Raw genomic sequence first — 19,952 nt, 5'->3', positions numbered from 1 at the left:
GAGGTGCTCCTATTTTGGGTGCATACATATTTACAATTTTTATATCTTCTTGGATTGATCCCTTGATCATTATGTGGTGTCCTTTATTGTCTGTTATAATAGTCTTTGTTTTAAAGTCTATTTTGTCTGATATGAGAACTGCTACTCCAGCTTTCTTTTGATCTCCATTTGCATGGATATATTTTACCATCCCCTCACTCACTCTCAGTCTGTATGTGTCCCTAGGTTGTAAGTGGGTCTCTTTGGGCACGAACCCGTGTCCCTGCATCGGCAGGCGGACTCTCAACCACTGCACCACCAGGGAAGCCCAGTCTATGTCTTTTGATTGGAGCATTTAATCCATTTATCTATTAAGGTAATTATCAATATGTATGTTTCTATTACCATTTCTTAATTGTTTTGAGTTTGTTATTGTAGGTCTTTTCCTTCTCTTATGTTTCTGCCTAGAGAAGTTCCTTTAGCATTTTTTTTTTTTTTTTTTTCTTGCAGTACGCGGGCCTCTCACTGTTGTGGCCTCTCCCGTTGCAGAGCACAGGCTCTGGACACGCAGGCTCAGCGGCCATGGCTCACAGGCCCAGCCACTCCGCGGCATGTGGGATCTTCCCGGACCGGGGCACGAACCCGTGTCCCTGCATCGGCAGGCGGACTCTCAACAACTGCGCCACCAGGGAAGCCCTAGCATTTGTTTTAAAGCTGGTTTGTTGGTGCTTAATTCTGTTAGCTTTTGCTTGTCTGTAAAGGTTTTAATTTCTCCATCGAATCTGAATGAGATCCTTGGTGGATAGACTTATCTTGGTTATAGGTTTTTCCCTTTCATCACTTTAGATATGTCCTGTCACTCCCTTCTGGCTTGCAGAATTTCTGCTGAAAGATCAGCTTGTAACATTATGGGGGATTCCTTTGTATATTATTTGTTGCTTTTCCTTGCTGCTTTTAATATTTTTTCTTTGTATTTAATTTTTGATAGTTTGATTAGTATGTGTCTTGGTGTGTTTCTCCTTGGATTTATCCTGTATGAGACTCTGCACTTCCTGCACTTGATTGACTATTTCCTTTCCCCTTTAGGGAAGTTTTTAACTACAATCTCTTCAAATATTTTCTTAGTCCCTTTCTTTTTCTCTTCTTCTTCTGGACCCCTATAATTCGAATGTTGGTGTGTTTAATGTTGTCCCAGAGGTCTCTGAGACTGTCTTCAATTCTTTTCATTCTTTAATCTTTATTCTGCTCTGCAGTAGTTATTTCCACTATTTTATCTTCCAGATCACTTATCTATTCTTCTGGCTCAGTTATTTTGCTATTGCTTCCTTCTAGATAATTTTTAATTTCATTTATTGTGCTTTTCATCATTGTTTGCTCTTTTATTCTTCTAGGTCCTTGTTAAACATTTCTTGTATTTTCTCCATTTTACTTCATGATTTTGGATCATCTTTACTATCATTATTCTGAATTCTTTTTCAGGTAGACTCCCTATTTCCTCTTCATTTGTTAGGTCTGGTGAGTTTTTACTTTGCTCCTTCATCTGCTGTGTATTCTCTCTGTCTTCCTATTTTGCTTAACTTACTGTGTTTGAGGTGTCGTTTTCACAGGCTGCACGTTTGTAGTTCCCATTGTTTTTGGTATCTGCCCCCAGTGGCTAAGGTTGTTTCAGTGCATTGTGTAGGCTTACTGGTGTAGGGGACTTGTGCCTGTGTTCTGGGGGATGAGGCTGGATCTTGTCTTTCTGGTTGGCAGGACTGCGTACAATAATGTGTTTTGAGGTGTCTGTGAAGTTATTATGATTTTAGGCAGCCTCTCTGCTAATGGGTGGGTTTGCGTTCCTGTCTTGGTAGTTGTGTGACATGGGGTGTCCAGCACTAGAGCTTGCTGGTCATTGAGTGGAGCTGGGTCTTAGCGTTTCAATGGAGATCTCTGAGAGAGCTCTTGCTGACTGATATTATGTGGGTCCAGGAGGCCTCCAGTGGTCTAATGTCCTGAACTCGACTCTCCCACCTCAGAGGCTTAGGCCTGACTTCCGGCTGGAGCACCAAGATCCTGTCAGCCACTTGGCATAAACAATTGACTGGTATCTTGGATTTTTCTTTGCTGGGTGATTTATCCAAGCCAGGCTCCCTTTGTCAGAAACATAGCAAACCAAAAACACTGAAGCATCCAAGGTTTGCAGCAAAGACATGGCTTATTCACAAGGCAGCCAAGGAGTAGACAGGAGAACAAATCTCAAATCTGGCTCCTCAAAGAGAAAGGACTGGGGTATTTATGGGATAAAGAATAACGTAACAGGGCTGTCTGAGGTGTAGGGAGCATGGAGATCATGGGCAAAAGTGATTGGGGAAAGGTGTGGTAGGTGTGCTAATCACCCGTTCAGCACAGGTGTCAAAATAACAATTTTGAAATGAAAATTTCTGCTGCTGTTCATATTATATCCTTAAATACACAATTTAAAAAAAAAAATTACTTTAGCCACTTAGACTAGCAAAAAATATATTAAGTGAAAATATAAATTAAGATTGAAAAAATCATATATGCATAAATAACTGGAGTTTAAATTCTGTCTGAGCTTTTTCTAGGTTTGTGTGACTCTGTGAATCTCAGTTTCATCTTTAACATGGCGAAAATATCCATTCTACAGGATAGTTGTATAGATTAAATGAGATTATTTTTATGTAAATGACCTAATTTGTTATCTGAGACATCTATAAATAGTAGCAATAGTAGTATATAAACAGGAAAGAACATCAGAATTACACAAATAATTCAGGTACACAGTTTACACCTGCAAGGGAAAAGAAAAGCAGCAAGATATAAAATAGCATAAGATTCTCCTCTTACTTTTCAGTCCTCCCCCTTCTTTTCTTCCTCTGTTTCCTCTTCTCTGTTTTTTATTTTGAATTTTATTTTATTTGTTTACTTTTTTTAAACAACAGGCTCTTATTAGTTATCTATTTTATACATATTAGTGTATATATGTCAATCCAAATGTCCCAATTCATCCCACCACCATCCTCTTCCTTGTTGAAAAAAAAAAAATTTCAAGGCAAATTTTTCTTAATGAACTTATTCTAGAAAGATTTGAATCAAGACATATACATTAAGACACTGGGAAAAGTATTTGTAAAATATTGTGTATTAAATTTCTATCTATGTGGAGTATGAGAAATGTTTAAGATGGTAGAATGTGGTACTACCTTGTCCCACTAGGAGTCAAAATGTTTTTGGAAGAGAAAATACCAGAAACAAGTTATACTCATTACAAGTAATAAACCTGAGAGATTAAAATAATTGATGAATAATTCCATATTATGAAGCCTTGCTAAGATGAAGTCATTATTTCTACAATTTTTGATTTTCAATTTCTACTTGACCTTTTGTTATATATGTGTTTTATTATATATGTACTCTTGTGTAATGAATCTCAAAAGAAACTTTGGTGCTAGTAGGGTAGAAATTACATGTAAAACCACACAAGTTATTTTGATTCATTTTTCCATCAATTACAGGCAAATCTTTGATTCATTACTGGTATTTAAAGATAGAGAGCTCTATGGTTTCTTTTTTAAAATTGGTTTAACAGATTTCTCAATATCTGATTTAAAAATAAGAAATAAAACCACATATTAATGTTATGATTTTTATATAGGTAGAGACTGTAAACCAAGTTTGAAAGTAATGTAAGTTTAACTTTGGGTCAGTTTAAAATTTTCCACTTATAGCTTATATCTGCAAAACTTTAAATAAAAGAGGTAATACACTTCACCTAAATAGAGATTATAAATAAATTATATAAATTATAAATAAAGTAATTTGGTTCTGAAACACATATTTGTCTCTTCTAATAAAATAAAAGGACTTCTTCCATCTCTTCTCTTCATTTTCTGTTTTGTACTCACAAAACAATATCTCTCATCTGAAAGCCTCAAGCTCCAATTATCAGTAATGAAACTGCAATCATTAGCAAACATATAAATATGGAACTATATTTCCATTTCTACCTTATGTCCAATCACATCAAAAATTAAATAATCTAAGACTTTTAGAGAGTGTGCAATGGTACTCAAAGAGTGAGTTATAGTCCACTTTCCCCATTTCTAATCTTAGCATTGGTAGTACTAACAAGACATCCATCCAGGTTCGCTGAACATTCTAAACAATGCACGTTGAGGCTTCAGTAAGTCAGCAAAGTTTCAAAGGTTGTACCATGTAAAAGTCAAGTAATTAAACACTGATTACTTACTGTTTTTTTAAAAAAGAAAAAAGGACGGCTGGGAAAAGTTGGATTTGGAAGGTCTAATTTCGCAGGGAAGATTTCAGTGAAAATTAAGCCTTTAACTATATTCTGCTTGCATTGATTTGAAAGAAAAGGATTAAAAGAAAGATTATAAAAGGCATTCAGTACTGTCTTTCTGCAGCAGAGATTTGGGAGGTGACAAACAGCCACTGATAATTCATTCAGTCATCTTTTCCCCAAACAGCATTTAGATTCTCCTTCAAAATTTGGCTGCAACTCTTCTGTTTCATTATTCTTTCAAAACAAAAAACCTCCTCCCTTCTGTACTCTTGGCTCCAGCTGAAATGTTTTAGTTTCCTAAAAACAGCTAATTTCTAATAAAGTTTGCAAACATGGCAAAGTCCATTTCACCTGATGCTGTTTTATTTCTCACACATAAAAAAAAGAGAGAGAGAACCAGTTATCAAGTTCTAAATTTGACCTATTTTCAACCCTACTGGTATTTAATGGTAGAAAACTTTATGATTACCTTTTTTAAATTGGCTTAATTTATTTCTTGATATTTGATTATAAAATAAGAAATAAACCACATTTTAGTATTGTGATTCTTACACAGGCAGAGACTGTTAAACAATTTTGAAAGTAGTATATGTTTAAATCTTTTCATTCAGGACAATTAGAATTCATATGCCATATATAAGACAGGTGCCAAAATTCTTTCTCTTGCTGAAAGTCATCTCAATTTTTATCATTCTTATGCTACTCTTCCTGTTACAGGGGGGCATTTATTTCCATTAAATGGATGAGATTAGGATTATTTAATCAAAATAGTTATGCTTCCTGTTAAAATTTACTTAATTTTTTTCTTGGAAATATCACCAACGATCTGTTTATAAGAACATATAAGATTATTTATTTTCTTATTGGTCTTAAATTGCCTGTGCTGAATTTATCAAATATTTTCTTGTTCAATTTTTCCTAAAAAAGCAGGTCTATTTTTACTGACAGAGAAAATCAGTTTGGATTATTATGCGTACTGAAACACAAACATAAATATGTGAGCCTATTCATACCTACCTTGGAATAAATATTTCAGTAGGTTAGACACACTGCAGGAACTTTTTGTAGCAAGGATGAAGGAGCAAAGGAGAGTTGCAAATCATGTATGAGCTACTTAATAATTAAACATCTTTGAAGATGCTATTGATGAAAACGGTTGTAGTTGAAAGGAAAAATTTGGTACATAAATAGGTAATAATAAAATGTGAAGCATTTTTATTTCAGACACCTTCACTGATAGTATTGCTTTATTTAAATTAGCTTTATTTTTATATGAGAAATGTTAAAAATAGTAGTGGAGTTAAAGAGGATTTTCATAGATATTGGCAGTCAAACTGAAATTTTTATAATAAAAATAAGATCATAAATATGTATTTGGAAAATAGTATTTTTAAATGCTAACATTTTTAATGACAAAAATATTTAAAATACTGTGCAGTGTAACTATTTTCATAAATCCAGCATTCACCCAATATTTCCGTTTTCTTCCCTTGTGATAATCTTTTCTCATCCAGGTAAAGGAACTACTGTTCACTGGTGAAATCCTACCTGGGAGACAAATGGTTTTCCAGGAACATTTGTTGAGTGAGAAGAAAACCATGTTCTTTCGTAAAGAAAAAAGATGGTGTGAAAAGTGTATTAAAATGGTTTTTACAAAGAACCTGTACCAACAGGCCTTTTACTCTTTTATGGAGAACATTTGAGTCTAATTTCTGAACATTTCCAAAGATTGCGGATTTCACCATGGTCATGCAAAAGCGGAGTAAGATGTTGCTTCTGTGATGCACAGGAGTAGGAAAGTGAACATTAATATCCCTTATGAAGAAAGATAGCCATTGGATTTTACCAAGAAAAACAGTATGGTTGTAGATGGATTCCTATTAAAGAAAATTGCATTGGAAATTCTTTGCCTGAATGACTTTCAGAAAAATACTAAGACGAGCAATGTGGGTGGTATCTTTGCCACTTCTCTGGCAGAAATAATGGAATAACTACTAGGAGTCAGAAACACTTCACTTACGATCAGATCCTACTCTTATCTCCATTTTGACAGCCTCTCCTTCTACTTGTTAAAATAAAAATAGCAATCTCCAAATTTTTATACAGTTCAAAAAGACTGTGTCAAAATGAGGATATTTTCTTGGTTTATGTTCTCTAATACTTTTGATTCATCTATGAAAGCACAAAATCTCTTATTTTATTCTTGAAATTAACATTAACTAACTCGATAACATGACCCAATAATCCATAAGACACATGTATTTTGGAGGAACTTTTGCAATGTAAATAATAATAGTTTATTGAGTTACTAAAGTTTCTTTTAGAAAGCATACTTGCTGATAATTTCAGTCTTGCTAACTTGGTAAATATTAATCAAAAGCTAGGAAAACTCAAAAGCAAGCAACTTTGTCTTGATAAATTACAACTGCATTTTGCCAAGCCTGTTTCTTTGAATATGTAAAACTGTCATATACAGGAAAAACACAATCATTGACTTGATATTCATGTATACTATGTTTTCATCATCAAAATCTTTGTGAGAGCTAATTCATATCTAATGACACTAATATTTTCAATTGAAAATGTTTACATTCCTTTAAGTTTTTTTTTTTTTAAACAACCAGCAAATAATATAACCTTAATAAATTTAAACACAAAGGTGTTCAAGTTACTCTGTAATCCAGGAATTTGGGAAGCAGAATAAATTTCTTAAAAGGTTTTTCATATTGAGATACAAAGGTATCAAACTCATAGTGATATTGAAATTGTATGTGCCATATTAGATCAAAGAGAAATTATTTTGTCTGAAAGAAACAGAAAATCTGGGCAGTAGTAGCTGAAACAAATACAGGTTTATTTTTCTCTCATGTCAAGAATCTCAAAATTGCTGCTATTGGTGAAGTAGCTAAATGTTATCAAAACCAACGTTAGACTTTCTGTAGTGGTTCTTAGATAGAGGATCAAGTGTAGACATTAAGACTCTGTTAAAGGCTGGAAAAATAGGTGAGTGAGTAGGGGATAAAGGACTAGCAAGTAGCCATCTGTCATTTTTAGCAGGAAAGCACATGTTTTCTGGGATGTCTGCTTATATCTCAGCATCCAGACTCCATTGTATTATTATCACTCTCTGTTGAGGAAGTTGGGGAAGGGTTTGGTTGTATTTTGCCTCTTTTAGCCTATAAAGTGAAGGCAAACAAGAGAGGAAAAGTTGAAATGGGTGTTGGGTTAGCTTCATATAGTACTTGCCCCATCTTTTTATTCTTTCCTTTTTTTAAAAAAAAAAATTATAAAATAGTGAAACATTGTGAAAACTTGGCAAATGGAATATGAAAAAAAATCTTGTTTCAATATCGTAACAGGGCCAATATCATTTTATTCTGTTTCTATATGCACATGTTTTAAAATCTGTTCTTGCTACAATGTGATGGACTCCTTTTCTTTTACAACGTTTCATAAGGCTTTTCAACATTTGAAAATAGTCTTTTTAATCAATATTTTTAGAGGTTCTTTAGTATGTAGATTTACCTGTTTTCCTAGTAATCTCATATTGCCAATACATGGTTTCTTTACATTTTTCATTTTCTGGTTGCTGTTGTTAACAACATTTCAATTTAAAGCATATTAGAGACTTTCTGAGGATTATTTTATAGACGTCAGTAGGCAAATATAGCACAGAGCCAGGGGAGGTGTAGTAGAACTGATGCAGGATGCACCTCAGTTAAAAACTGGGAAGGATTTCTGAAAAATAAAGGTTGTAAAACTTTGAAATATATTATCATGGAAGATAGAAATGTCATCTTTACAGAATATTCTCTAGAAAAGGGTCATATTGGATGATTTAATTTCTGTTCAGACTAAATTTGGAAGAATAAACTAGATGACCTCTCAAAGTTTCGTTAAAGCCTGTGGATCTATGCTCATGGTTCATTTATTTATGACTCTTGTTCATAAGTTATGAGTACCTTTTAGAGAAAGTGATTCCCTTATATCTGAGTTCTTAGAAGTCAATAATATAATGATTTAATACAGATTTTATGTTAAAAAATTGAGTTTTTTGATAATTCCTTTTGAGTTTTAAGTTAGAAAATAAACTATCATCTGTGTTTAAGCTTATAAAGCATTTATAAATGAAGAAGTAATAAAATATTATTAAGAATACATATTGAAATTAAACACAGTTCTTCCAAAATTACACACCAAAGGATTTCACTAACTTGAGAGTTACAAAAGAGAGGTCATGAATAGAATGTAACAACTTGATAGTATTTAAAATAATTCCTACTCTAAATAATAGGCTAGATGAAACCGTCAAATGGTATTAAGTGCAACCCAGTGGGAAGGTTTTCTATAATTCAGCTCTAAGATTAGATATAAATGGAGCTATTACCATGGAAACTATTTTTGAGGCTAATGAAAGTGTAACAAATATGGACTAAAAAATACTTACAAAACCTCTACCCAGACAGTAGATGTTCCCTTCTTAGTAAAAAAAGAAAAAGCCTTCAGACATATAGACTCCTTTGTTTAGAGAATAGTTGTTTTCAGCTGGTTTCTTCTTTTTTATTGGAATGTAAAGCTTCCCTTCAGGGTAAAAGTGAGATTGTTCTGATGCATAAAGGGGGGAAAGGGTTTAGAGATAGTGAAATTTGTGGAAAGCACACACTTTAAAATATAGTTTCTTTCCTACCTTAAGTGTAAACCATAGTTTATAAACAAGATCTATTGTTCCCTCCTTTCTTTTAAAACAGGCATGACTATAATACAGTACAGGTAATTTATAACTGCCCAGGAAAAAAAATCTTTTGTAGTTTTTTTTTTTTTTTTTTTTTCCCTGAAAGCCTCTCTGAAAATATTTTATATCATTTTTACTTTTGGAGTAAAATATATTTTATTTATGATGCCATTTAAAAAGCAGTGTTAATTTTAAAATACAGTTGTAAAAGGAGTCTAGGTGAGGATTTGCAATGGAAGGCATTTTTACAAGTACTTTGCAAAAACGTTGAACCTCAGTCCACTGGAATAATAATTCATACGTCTTCAGAAATGATACTAATCAAATATTGTTTTACAAAATGGAATGTAATATTCTGGCTAAGCAAGAGGAATAAAGGCAAAATATAATATAATTCGTTTCTGATTCATTAATAGACCATTTCTAAAAAGATAAGTGAATAGTCCACTGAGCAGTAGAAGTTTCTATCCTTCAATATTGCTGGTCTATTGGCAGGGTCACAGATATTAACATCCAGTCTCTCAAGCATTTTCATCAGCATCCCAGTATTTCTCTACTTTGATGTAAAAGTTTCCCAGCACCAAGCAGGTGGTGCCTGACCAGGCTAATTAAAGAAATATGCAGTATAGTTCATATTAAAACAATCCACTGGGCTGGCTTTTGTGGAGTATGAATGGTCTCTGGGTTATCCAAGCACAATGGGTATAAGATACACAAAGATACTGACAGCACAACTTCAAGCCCTTTGACATTTGTACAAGCTGCCTTAAAATGATATCAGGTTGGTCAATCTGATGTACATACAATAAACAAAGATATGGAACTACTCATTTTTAGGTGATGATAATAGAGCAATGGGCCTGTATAGTGGCAGAAGCTACGTAATAATAAAAAAATTCTGGAAAGGAAGAAGACCTCAGGCTCTGGGTCATGTTTTCATACTACTTGCAAAAAATGCTAGAATCAGTGGCATCACATTCATTCACAGTTATTTATTTAGCACCTAGTATTCAGGTACTGTTCATTGGGAATGCAGTGGTGAGTAATATAAAATCTCTGCCTTCATGGGGCATACAATCTTCTGAAAGGAGATATAGTTAAGTGAAAATACATTATGTACTTTATACATTGGGAATTGAATAAAGACGTTATTATTTACTATTTTATTTAATCATAACAAACTTATAAGATTGTATTAGTTTGGTTGGTGTGCTCTAACAATGTACCAGAGACTGGTTCTTATAAACAACAGAAAGTTCTCAGAGTTCTGGAGGCTTCTAGGAGTCTTAGATCAATGTGCTGGCATGGTTGAGTTCTGGTGAGGCCCTCTTCCAGGTTACAGGCTGCCAACTTCTCCTTGAATTCTCACATGGCCAAAAGCAAAGAGCAGCAAGTTCTCTCCTGACTTTTATAAAGGCACTAATTCCATGTATGAGGGTTCCAGCCTCATGACCTCATCTAATCCAAGTCACCTGTCAAAGCCCCTCCCTCCTAATACCATTACATTGTGGGTAGGATTTCAACATATGAATTTTGGGGTACACAAACATTAAGTCCATAACAAAGATAACATTAATATTCATATTTTATAAATGGGTAAAATGAGACAGAGAGAATGGTTGCATAGTCAAAAATCTATGTAAAATACAGTTAGAATTTGAACTTGACTTTACATAACACTATAAGCACAACCAACCTCTATAGACTACCCCATCTACCTATCTATTTATCTATCTATCATCTATCTAATATTTTTGTCAATATTTTTAAAGAATATTTCTTTTTTTTTTTTTTTTTTTTGTGGTACGCGGGCCTCTCACTGCTGTGGCCTCTCCTGTTGCGGAGCACAGGTTCTGGACGCGCAGGCTCAGCCACCATGGCTCATGGGCCCAGCCGCTCCGCGGCATGTGGGATCCTCCCAGACCGGAGCTGGAACCTGCGTCCCCTGCATCGGCAGGCAGACTCTCAACCACTGCACCACCAAGGAAGCCCCAAGAATATTTCTTTGCCTCTAATCAGAAAACATATAAACAGAAAATCACCATGTGATTAATAATTGCTACATTAATAACTTGAAGTATAAGTTGTTATACTTCTGATATAAAAGATGTATTCAGGAAGGGACCTTGACAATTACATGGATGAAAAATAAACTTCAGTCTTTTAAAAGTAATTGCCAAATCAGATCTTCTATATAAAGATACTCTCCTATCTCATCTATTCAAGTATGTAGGTTTAGCAATCCTTCTCTAGCAACAAGTTTTCACTCTCGCTCGAATTTACCCATCATTATACAAACATAATGTTATTCCTACTATCTTAAAAAAAAAAAAACTTTTCGTGACCTTCCTTGCTCCTCCAACTGTCATTTCTCTGCTGTTCTTCATAGATAAAATCCTTGTTATCTCTATTCCATGTCTTCATTCCAATCAGGATTCTCTTACCACTCCACCATAATTGTTCTCGCCAAGGTTGCCAATGACTGCCATGTTGCTAAATCCACGAGTCAATTCATGCTTCTGCTTGAGGACATCTGCTTTTGACTTTTCTTCCAACTTTGAACTGCCCCCCTCACTAGATATTAATACAGCTCACCACTTACTCCTTTTAGTCTTTCCTCCAATGTCACTTTCCCCATGAAGGTTTCCTTAACTGCCTTATTTAGTCTTCAACCCACCACAAACTCTATTCTTGCTCACTGTCTTACTTCTCTCTACAGCATTTATTACCGTCTATTGCTTAGTTTACATATATATTTTATTACTTAATCCAATCCTTAACAAAAAAAATAAGCTTCATGAGAACAAGCATTTTATCTATCATGTTCACTGTTGTATCCCTAAGCCCTAGAACACTGCCTGCCATATACTAGTTGTTGAATGATTGAATAGAAAAGCAGATAATTACTAAGAATAGGTTAGGTGTTGTTCACTTTGCTAGGTGCTGCAATTACAAAGTCAACAAGATAGATGGGGTCTTCCTCTTCAAAATACCAATGATCTAGATTGGAAGAGAGGCATTAATTCACTCAATTTCTATACAACATGAAAAACGCTCTTAGAGATGTATAATAGGAACATGCAGGAGAAATACTGATCCAAAATTTGAGGCATCAAGGAAGGCAGTGATATCAAACCAAGGAAGAGACTGATATCAATTTGGGGACCTTAAAGACAAATAGAAGTTATCCCTTAGAAGTGAGTGGGGGAAAGGGTATAATTCAGGCAAAAAATGGGTTCAAATGAGAATGGTACATTTGAAGAACTTTAAAATTGAACCTTCCTGCACTGTTGGTGGATATGTAAATTGATACAATCACTACGGAAAACAGTATGGAGGTTCCTTAAAAAAATAAAAATAGAACTACCATATGACCCAGCTATCCCACTACTAGGCATATACCCTGAGAAAACCATAATTTAAAAAAAGACATGTACTACAATGTTCATTGCAGCACTATCTACAATAGCCAGGACATGGAACCAACCTAAATGTCCATTGACAGATGAATGGATAAAGAAGATGTAGCACATATATACAATGGAATATTACTCAGCCATAAAAAGAAACAAAACTGAGTTAATTGTAGTGAGGTGGATGGATCTAGAGTCTGTCATACAGAGTGAAATAAGTCAGAAAGAGAAAAACAAATACCAGTATGCTAACACATATATATGGAACCTAAAAAAATAAAAATAAAAATAAATGGTACTGATGAACTTAGTTGCAGGGCAAGAATAAAGAGGTAGGCATAGAGAATGGACTTGAGGATATGGGGTAGGAAGTCGAATCTGGGGTGAAGTGAGAGTAGCATCGACATATACACACTACCGCATGTAAAATAGTTGCCTGGTGGGAAGCAGCGGCATAGCACAGGGAGAGCCGCTCTGTGCTTTGCGATGACCTAGAAGGGTGGGATAGGGAGGATGGGAGGGAGGCTCAAGAGGGAGGGGATATGGGGACACGTGCATGTATATGGCTGATTCACTTTGTTGTGCAACAGAAACTAACACAATATTGTGAAGCAATTATACTCCAATAAAGATCTATTAAAAAATAAAATTCAATTAAATCAAAGGAAAAAACAGTTCAGTATCCACTGGAGCACAGAGTATGAAATAAAAGCGATGAGAGATGAGTTGGAGATATACACTCATTAAGATTGGAGTCTCAAAAGACAGACTCCTTGAATTTGAAGGTGCACTGTGCCATTTACTCCTTATTACACTGAGGCAAGTTATTTGGTCTCTCTGGGCTTCAGTTTACTTATATGTGAAAGGGAGAAATCGTCTCTCAATTGGTGTTTTGAGCATTCGATGAGGTATGAATCTAAGGAATTTAACATAGAACCTAAATTGTTTATTGATAAACAATAAGTCATCAATAAATGCTAGCTGCTGCTGTCATTGTTGTTACTGTTCCACTTGTGAAATAAGCTGGGAAGAGCCCACTGTGATTCTTGCAGGGCAACTAGATACCTCATCCACTTCCTAAAACCTTTGAGACGTTATGTATTGCCAGTGTAATCATTTTATTTATTTTGTATCATTATTATTACAAGTGAATACTTTTCCTGTTTCCCAGAATTGTTTCTGTGACATTGAATAGAAAATGGAGGATTTGTTCACTCTCTTAATTAAAGCACTTGCTGAAAACACAATTCATTTGATCTACAGAGACATATTTTTGGAGTATGTTTGTGATAAAACATACAACAAAACTCAGTAAATCACAGCTAATTAAAACAATACAAGCAATGAATATAATTGTAAATAAATGTATTTTATTCTTATATTTGAACATAATATTTTATTGAAATATGTATACTTTAAGTGGTTATCTGATGTTTGTTAAAATGAAGTTCTGGAATGGTATTACAATGGACCTCCCCCGCTTCCCCACCTACTAGCCTTTACCTGTTCTAGAAAAGAGACGATCTAAGTTTCAGTACATTTGAGAGCCTGAATCATTGGAATAATTACCTTAATTCTCTAGTAAAAGAAAAATATCTTAAAAGAAATCTTCTTTGATAGACATATGTCTGCATTTTTAAAAAGATATTCAGAAGAGATATTTAGTGTAACTATTGACTTTCACTGCATGACACAATATAGAGTGTTAAAGGCCCAAATCCTGGAGATGTAGGAACCTTATTGCACACTCTTTTCTGGTCACCTAGAAGGCAATCCTCACTTACTATTAATTAAATGCCAACTGTGTAAGTAATCAGCAATGAAAGTAAGCATCTATTTCTAAGAGGGTGAGAAGGGTTATTTTTAAGCTTCATTAAATCCATTGTGCTTTCTCTTGTTCATTTGTTGCATTGTCTGCTTTTGGCACAAAATTGTCAACAGGTGTAACAAAGTTTAAATGGATGCATACTGCCAACTGCTTCTAACTCTGGCATGAGAAAGGACCTCCTGGAAGAAGAGCTGCCTCCTGAAGCATTTTGTTAGCTCTCATTGGCTGCAACTCATGTCTAGTATAAGAGGCCAGCCAACCCATGAGTAGGCAACCTGCCATCTAAACAGATGGGCATGGGTTTGGCAGTCAAGAGGCCAAGAATATACAACAAATATAGGTATCAAGGCTTCATTTCCAACTGATATTGCTAAGAAGTCTGTTAGTCCTGATCTCATATAAGTTGTTGCGATGGGTTTAATTAGTTTTTTAAGACATAAATGACATTACTTATTCTAACAAGCATTTCAATACTTTTGATTTGATTGATCATTAAGACCTTATTAAGAAAAATGGAGAATTAAACAGGACAGAAAGCATTTTAAATAGAAACTAAATCTATAAAAATTATGTTCATATATGTTCATATGAGGAAGGTAAAAGTTTTATGACATCTTTATATTGTCCCTTTGGAGCACAACTATTCTGAGGTCAAGAAGAATTTTCAAGGTATTTTTGTGATGAAACATACAACAAAACTCAGTATATTATTGGCGATTAAAACAATAGAAATATTGCATAGTACTCTCTAAATAAAACTATGATGTAAGGGGCCTTGAAATTCTTACTCTTGTTACTTTTCTCTATGCTTAGTAAGTGCTCAGTAAATGCTTGTAGAATGAATGTGTAGTCAGTTTAATTCTTTAGTAATGTAACATTTGCTTATTTTGTTTCAAATAAGTTCAATGTAATACAATACTTAAGACATTAGACAAGAGTGAACTTGATTATAACTCTGACTACTCCGAGAGGGCTTTTAAAAAACTCACAGTCTAAATGTATGGATATTTGAATGAAATCTGTGCTGACTTAATAGTTGCATTTGGAAATTTTGTCAGTCTCAAAGATATCAGATTGACCTCATGTTTATTTCAAATATATGCAGATAGATACAGATATAATTATATCCATAGGTGAGTATACACATATATACATATGCTCTAGCTCTGTCCCCTGAGGTATACCCTAAGCAGTGACACCTACTAGTAATAAGCACAATGAAAGCCCAGATCTTGGTTTCTAAATACCATTTTCCAATAAAAAGAGATAGTATTCCTTGGACAAATGACTTAGTCTAGGGCTGGGGAAGGAAATAAATATGATCCTGGAGTAGTAAAGAAGAGCTTAAGGGAAAAAAAAGAATGGGATTATGTCAAAAAGGATATTAGAGCCAACCTAAAAGAGACTCCAATGGCCAAAACTGCAACATTTTGAGCAATAAAATGAATAATGATAGTATTGAGTTATAACATGAGGATAAAATTATATACTCATGAATTCATACTGATATAAATAAATGATTAATAAGTGAATAAAAAGTGGGAAAGGACTATCTCTTTTTCACAGAATTTCAAGTAATAAATGTATAAGGAATGAGGGAAATAGAAGATCACAATTTGAATACCAAATCTACTGATGAATACTAAAATTAGTGGGTAAAACTTTAAGGAGAAACAGGACATTTGCATAGACTCAAAGTATCTGCCCCAAATACTTATTAATTATTACAAATCGTTGATACTCCTTCCTTCAGGGGCCATGTGTGTATGTGTGTTTGTGGGAGGGGCTTAATTCCCCAGCCTTTGAGTATAGGCTGGACTTAGTAACTTGCTTCCGAAGAATAGAGTACGTAAAGTCAAAAATAACAGAGAAACCTGGTAGACACCATCTTAACCAAGTGACAAAGATTAACATCACCAGGAATAAGTCATGTTCATACATATATCCTGATACGGTGTGATGAAAAGGCCACTTCACATCTGTGATGCTCTCCTCCAAATCGATAAGCTCAGTTTAATCATGGGAAGACATCAGACAAACCAGAATAGAAGGATATTCTACAAGATTCCTGACCAGCACACTTTAGAAGTATCAAGCTAATGAAAAACAACAAAAGACTGAGAATTATCACTGATTCGGGGTTCCTTAGGAGGCATGATAGCAAAATACAGCATGGAATTTTGAATAGACCAGGACACTAGTGGAAAAACTGGTGAAGCCTGAATAAAGTCTCTGGCTCTGATAACCATATTGTACTACTGTTAATTTTGTAGCTTCCAAAAGTGTCCCATGGTTATGTTAAGGTGTGAACATTAGTGGAAGGTGGGTAAAGGGTATACAGGGACTTTATTATCTTTGAACCTTTTTTGTAAATCTAAATTTATTTTAAAATTTAAAATGTTAGATTTTTAAAAATTAATAACAATTCACTCATTATTTGAGTAATCTGTTTCTTGGATTTAGAAACAGAATTAAATGTAATTACAAATTTATTTATATGATTTGTTGTTTTAAAACAAGAATTTTCTGTATTGTTAATTACATCATGGAATAAATTTAGAACACCTTGTTCTTGAATTCAAGTATTTATTTAAAGACATTATAATTAGGATTATCATATTCAGATCAAACTGTAATAATATAAATATGGTTGCTATATATTTTTTCATTCTTCAAGAACAACCAATTTTGCAGGCTTTGGTTTTACCCACAAATGGTTGCAAATTGCTATGTAAGGGTCCCTACTTACTTCCCTGAGTATAAATCCACAAAACCTGAAATGGATATCAAAAACTACTCTTGTAAAGTACTTACAAAATTAACCACAGAATACCTAACTAAAGTGGCATATCGTCTTACAGCTAATGAAAATTGCCTGATTTAAAAATATATATATATTTAAAATAGCATTCATGGTAAAATCATAAAATCCTCTCCAGGTCCCATCTGTGAGCTTACCTGGAACAGAACATCTAAAGAATGAGACATTGCTACAGATCACTTAAGAACTCACCTCTGACAAACCACTTCAGAAAACTCAAGTTTCTTATATTCATTTAGACATGAAAATTTATACTAGGTTTCTTGAATAGAGTGGGTTTGGCAATGATCACAAAAAATCTAGATATACTCTTAGTTCAAGTTTCTTTATTTCTATGCATCTTGGAAATTACAGAAAATGCTCAACAAAATTCCCCAATTCAAACTGCATTCAGAAAAAGCAAAACCACAAAAAGATTTGCTATAAGCTTTTAAACTAAGTTTTCTCCATTTCACTGCACTTCACCAAACTAGAAATATAGGGCAAGTGGGAGATTCAGCATACATTTGAATTCTGGGAATTGGGTTGACTAAGAGAGGAAGATCTAGAAGAAGGAAATTTCAGTGGTCTGATTTCAAACATCTTAGCTTAATATTTGGAGTCTTTCTTGTCCCACCCAAGTTTAGCTTTTAAGTCATTCAGGTCAGAAAGTATTTGATTGCAAGGAAAACAGGGCTGCTCAAACTAGCTCAAGCAAGGTTTTTTTTGGAGAGGTGAATTAATTTTAAGAACATAAGGACTCATGTGTGGGGAATATAGGCAGGATTGGAAAATAGTGATTTAATAATAGTAATAGTTGACATTGCTTACCATGTTCCTGGTACTGTTCTAAGAACTTTCTGTGTATTATCTCATTTAATTCTCATAATAGCCCAAGGTAATTACTGTTTCTATTTCATCCTACTTTACAGGAAGGTTTAGTAACTTTCCCAATATCAACATGCTTTTTAGAGGAAAAGCTGGGATTGACTCCTTGTGGTCTAATCCCAGAAATCACATATTTAGACATTCTACCATATATTTCTCTATGTGTTTGGCTCCATTTAGATCTCTTCTGCTACTCCATAATAACTACAGTTTGTAGTTTGCCACAGAACTTATTTGCCACAGAACTTATTCTGATTTCATGATCTTGCTGTTTTTCTTCCTCGAGCTAAGTGACTCAGGTTCACAATGTTTCTGTTCCAAATTTCTGGAGGAGATAATCTGGTTCATCCAGCCTGCATCAGGTATCTAGTGCTGGCCCAATTAGGTGAAGGAGGGAGAGGAAAGAATGGAAAAGGGCAGGTTTGGGTGACTTTATGCAAACATGCTAGACCTATCCTTTTAGATTCTAGATTCTTAGAAGAGGTACAAGAATTCAGATGCAATGGTAGCATCTTTCTTCACCTACCTTCTTATCCTTTCTTTTTATACCTGTTCTACAAATCCTTTGCAGTAATCAACCAGATACATTCATTAGTCTTTAAACACATTTAAGGCATTCTTCTATCAGTGCTTTTACTTGTCCTATATTTCTGGCCTAGAATTTAATCTGTCCTTATGATTCAACTCCTCTGATTATTATCAGTGCTTCAAGGTAAAAACCATGTAGTACTTCCCATCTCTGAACTCCTACAGACTTAGTCTTATCACATGCTTGGAGCTTTATCAGAGTCTCTCTTGCATTGTTATTTATGCTTTTATTAGTATGTCTTTTCTCCCCATCTATATCAGTTAATCAAGACATGTTTCTTGATATCACAATCTATGTATTTAAATTTGTATTATAACCACAACTGTAGCAATGTTGTACACTGACTGATGTACCTACTGATGAAAGAAAGAAAGAAAGAAAGAAAGAAAGAAAGAAAGAAAGAAAGAAAGAAAGAAAGAAAGAAAGAAAGATTTTAAAAGAATGATTGAAACAGAAATTGAAAGCTGTTGGACTGAGAGGAATATGGAGATATTTAAATGTTAAGTTTTCATTTTATTTTACAAGATTTTTATAATTCTTTATAGGAATTAGAATATAATTTAAATTCCTGATGAATAAAGGCTTTTTCCCTTTATTTCTCAAGCCTCATCTAGTTTCAGGTAAATGTTGGCTGTTGGTTAATATTTCAATGTCTGACCAACTCATGAATAAGCTTAAGTATTAATTTATTTTAAATGTTCTAATGCCAATTATAAACCTAGAAAAATTTTAACTTGAAATTATAATTTAAAACACAAGATATATCAATGATACATTTAAACTGGAATTATGTTCTAAACTATGGCTCTATTAGGTCAAAATTTCTTTAAAATTATAAACATTTAAAATATCATATTGACTTCATTATTTCCATTTTTGTTTGATATACCTCATTACTTCACTGGGTTAGAATACACTTATTGACTAATTTTTTAAAAAGCCATTTCAAATAGCTTGGATTTGTTTCCCTAATTCAATTTCTGGAAATTATTCTCTGTTGGTGACTGTCACCTGTCCCTGTATTGTATTTGCAGTAACTGTAGAGGTTTGAGGCAAAATATAGTTTTCCAGAGTTACAGCCATTTTGTTATTCAACAAAGATAAAAGCACCTGCTTTGTGTCATCCTTCCAGGTTTGGACCAGAACAAAACTGTCAAGTAAATGGTGTTTGACATTGCCAACCTTTGCACTTCTCTCTTTGTTATGAATTCACTACTCAGATCTCCAGTGTTTTGTCCCGATGGCCTTAACTCCACAATGCAGCACCTTCCCTCAACCATCTCTCCTTAAGAAGTGCTCTGGAGTTATTCTTCTTGGTTAGGCAACATATTTATTTTTTTCACAAGAAATTTCCAAAGATATAATACCTTATCCTAGTAAGGGTTTTCAGACTCTACACACCTCTACAAAGAGGAAGAAA

Source organism: Neophocaena asiaeorientalis, unplaced genomic scaffold (assembly GCF_003031525.2).
Source record: "Neophocaena asiaeorientalis asiaeorientalis breed wild unplaced genomic scaffold, Neophocaena_asiaeorientalis_V1.1 scaffold15, whole genome shotgun sequence".
NCBI lineage: Eukaryota > Metazoa > Chordata > Mammalia > Artiodactyla > Phocoenidae > Neophocaena > Neophocaena asiaeorientalis.
The sequence above is the reverse complement of the archived record's forward strand: the minus strand, read 5'-3'. Positions refer to the sequence as shown.